We start from the raw sequence: 4,622 nt of genomic DNA on the forward strand, positions 1-4,622 counted from the left end.
AAAAGATAATGTAGTCTACTTACTGATTTTCATATTTAACTACTGCAGTTTGAAATCTGTGAGTTTATTTCCTAGAATTATTGACTTTTGTTATTATTGACGGTTTATGCTTGTAAACAAATAATAACAGCTTTAGCATTTATTTATTTTTTGCAACTAACTGTATATTTTACAAATGTGTCTTTTCTAGTGGCTGATAAAAACTGAATCGATGTAGGCCCTACAATATCTATATCATACTGTTGTATCTTAATTGTGAGATGTAGTGTCCTGATAAGGGCAAAGTACTTGAAAATATAAGTATTCATTTTGTGAAATAAAGTCAAAATCACAAATGTTACATGTGCTTTACATATTGTAACAGTGGAAATGACTTTTATTAAAAAATAAAAAATAAAAGCTGCATTGGTTTTCATAAGGCCGAGCTAGTGATGAAGAGGTGTCTGGGACAAATAATATTTAATTTGTCCTATTTTTGCACATTTAAAGGAATAGTACATCCAAAAATGAACATTTGCCCAAAAATGTACTCACTCTCAGGACATTCAAGATGGAGAGGAGTTTGTCTCTTCATCAGAAACAGTTTGGTGAAATTTTACATTACATCACTTGCTCACCAATAGATCCTTTGCATGAATGGGTGCCGTCGGTATGAGATCCCAAGAAGCTGATAACACATTAAAAATAATTGTTTTTAATGAAACAAATCCATAATGAATGTGTGTTTAACTTAAAATCGTTACTTCAGCTAAAATACAAGGCCTCTATCTATGCATATCTCCAAGTCTATAGGTTTCCTTGACAATGACCATCAGCTCATCTGCATTTTTTGGTACCTTATTTCTCATTTTCCTCTTGACCATATCCCATAGACTCTCCTTGTGAAGGGTGTAAATAATTGTCTTCTGGACAACTGTCAGATCAGCAGTCTTCCCCATGATTGTGTAGCTAAGTGAACCAAACTGAGAGATCATTTTGAAGGCTCAGGAAACCTTTGTAGGTGTTTTGAGTTGATTAGCTGATTGGCATGCCACCATATTCTAATTTTTTGAGATAGTGAATTGGTTGGTTTTTGTTAAATATGAGTCAAAATCACCACAATTAAAAGTACCAAAGACTTACAATTCTTCAGTCTGTGTGCACTGAATTTAATACCCGAGTTTTACAATTTGAGATGAATTACCGAAATAAATTAACTTTTTCATGACATTTTAATTTGAGATGCACCTGTATTAGTTTTTTTTTAAGTCCTTGAAATTATTGAAAGTAATTAAACTGTAATAAAAAAGCAAAGGAATACAATTCCAGTAATAAAACAAGCAAAAGATTAAAATAGAATAAAAAATATACAAAAAACAAAACAAACTTTGTTTTAATTTTTTTATGCACATCTAAAGTATTCATTTAACAGCCTACTAGAGAAATTGAAATGGCCTATCTAATGTAAAATAAAACTGCATAGTCTTTCAATATAAGAATTAAACTTCCTTTGTTTCTTATTAAAGCTACGAAAGTCCTTCAGTCAAGAGCAGTGAGTGATTTTGAATGTGTCTTTAGTTGTTTTATTAATATTAAAGGTGCAGTGTGTAAATTCTAGCAGCATCCAGCGGTGAGTTTGCGAATTGCAACCAACGCCTCAGTCGCCTGCTCAAACCTCCCTTTAGTTAAGCTACGGTGGCCGTCACAAGTAAAGATGTCGTTGGTAAAGACAGCAGAAAGCTATAAGATTTCCTTACAAAGGTAAATTAAGGAATTAATATTTACTTAATTATTCAATAAATCGATGTTACTGCAAGTGTTAATGTACTTGTTATTCATCGTATGCGTGTTTTATTAGTATGAACAACAAAGTGACGAAACGTGCTCTGTAGAGTGGTTTGACTGTTTAGGGCTACTGTGGAAATTTCGATTAATTGCACAGCCCTAGCTAGTGGCTTCTTTAATGGGATTTTTTTTTCTTCTAACAAAAGTTGTCAACCCACTTACTAGAAATTAGGGGTGTCCATGGTTAACCGGTTAACCGATTAACCGTTAAAAATTGCGTAACCGAGTGAAACATTTTGCTCGGTTAAGTGACGTCAATGGGGTGCATTGAATTTAGTTGTAATAAATTTTTGCACCACCAGAGACCGCCAGAGCGCTCCCAGACGTTTGTAGTGTCCACAAGAAGAAGTCATTTTTCTAATATGAAGCGGGCAAAAAAAAGTACAGCGTTGGAGCACTTTAAAATTGAGAGTGACGGGGCAAAATGCAAGTATTGCAATACAGTGCTTAGATATACTTCAAGTACAACCTCGTTGTTGTAATCTCAACAGCCAACACCCGGGCATCATTAGGCCGGTCAGGACACACTGGATGCGTGGCGAAAGCATCTCAGCTGCGTGGCGTGTCTGTTTTTAATTCGGCTCCCATGTTAACAGGTTAGAGCTTGCCGACTGCCTGCGTGAGACGTGCGGCTCGTTTTGTACACAAATACATATTAATTCATGACATTTTGATATTTGAAAGTCTATAGGTTGACATAAATTCAGGTATAAATGTAATTAAAATAAGTAAATAATTATCGATTTTCAAATATTGTACTTGTCAAACATAGTCATAGCCTTAGCGAGGTGGCCGCGGAGTCTGCTTGTTACCTTTTGCTTTATACATTTTAGGCTTATTCTCAAATTCAGATTGTGTTAATGGGCGGCATTATTAGGCAGTTTTAATAGGACAATTTGACCGGAGAGATTAAATTTTGTCGGACATTTCTTTTTTTTTTCGGCCAATGTCCGGAAATTACTATGGTTATGGTTACTATGGCACACTATGGTTAACCGAGTATTAACCGCTAAGGGCCTCGGTTAACGGTTAATGAAAAACTTGAAAACGTGCAGCCCTACTAGAAATGTAATAACACACCTATCAAACTGCATGATTTGAGGTATTATTCATATCAGTGGCACAATAATATTAATAATAATGCTCTAAAGCTTAAGAAATGTTAGAAATTGCAGAATAAAAGTGAGGTGCAAAAACATTCAGACAAAAAGTGAACTCAAAAGAAGGTATTAGGATGTAAAAGAAAAGAATGACTCTAATATCTTGCCCAGCAAGTGGAGACCATACACGCTGCACTGGTTTAATGCTGTTCAATCAACTTGTAATAAAATGCAAAATGACCCGTAATATATTTTTCATTTCTAATGTTAGAGAAAATACACTGGCTGGAGATGTTTGGAGAAGGAGAGAGACATATAGGGGATATGATATTATATGCTACACATCATCTGCAGGAAACTGGGGCAGTGCCTTCCTAAAAGACATGAGAATGCGGAAAAGGAAAATGAGAGAGAGGTAGATAGGTAGGTAGCGAGGGAGGGAGGGAAGGAAGGAAGGATGGAAGGAGAGCAGGTAAAATGTTGTAATGCCAGGGTGCAGTGCTGTGGCCCCAGGCTCTTCATATTTTTTACATTTCTAATTAAAAGAGATAAAGAGTGAAGGAGTCATCAATCCTACAGTGATTTCCCTGTTAAGGTTTTAGAGGCAGCAGTAAAGCAGGCAGCCCGGCTCCATTGATTTTATAATTAGCTCCCGTCATGCTTCTAGGGGAGTGAGTGAGGAAAGGAGAAAAAACCATGGGTGAGCTAGAGAGGGAGTGGTATAGGAAAAGCAACAGAGGAAAGAAAAAATGGGGTGAAGGTCAGCAAAAAGTTGTTAAAAAGCAAGAGAGGATAACAGGAGGCCAATGGTCCAATTCTACCTAAGTATCTTTACAGGTAAATCAAAGCCAGTGTAGTGTATCCATAATCTAATTTACCATTAGGACCTTGTGCTGTATCAGTGAAATTATATTCTTGTGACCAAAATGGATCTAAATATGGATTTTTTTTTTTTTACTTGTAATTGTTAAAATAATGTTTAGTTATTTTGAACTTACAATGAACAACAACTGTTTGACATTAAAATGATTTATTAAACTAGTGTATATGTACTATTATGTACAATGCTACAACAAAACTACTGTCTTAAATTTAGGCATGGTAACACTATAATAAACATAAATTTGATATCCGTTTATGCATTTTTATAGTCAAAGATTTGTATGCATGTAAAAAGTTATATACAAAATATGCAGAAGATTAACTGTAATTATTATTTAAAGATTTAGTTAGTTTTAGATTTAGACAGTTTAAGATAATCTAAATATAAATGAGCATGGACAAGTAAATGTACAATAGTGAATGATACAGATGAATAAAAATATAGTTTAAGTTAGACAATTCAAACATGAAATAAAGAGCTACTTAACCCAAAAATGTAATATCTGTCACCATTTACTTACCCTCAGGTTGTTCCAAACTTGTGAATGTGGGTAACCACAGTTGTTGGTCCCCATTGACTTACATTATATGTTTTTCCATACTATGGGACCAGCAACCGTTTGGAATAACTTGAGGGTAAGTAAATTACCATTTTTGCGTGAACTATGCTTTTAATAATAAACATTATGAATACTGTTATGTAATAAATGATGTAAAATTGTTAGTTCATGTTACCAATGCATTAACTACCGGAAACAAATTATCCTTATTTTAAGGTGTTATCCAATACTTAAGAAGAGCCAATAGACACATAAC

The sequence above is a fragment of the Carassius gibelio genome, chromosome B23 (assembly GCF_023724105.1).
Source record: "Carassius gibelio isolate Cgi1373 ecotype wild population from Czech Republic chromosome B23, carGib1.2-hapl.c, whole genome shotgun sequence".
NCBI lineage: Eukaryota > Metazoa > Chordata > Actinopteri > Cypriniformes > Cyprinidae > Carassius > Carassius gibelio.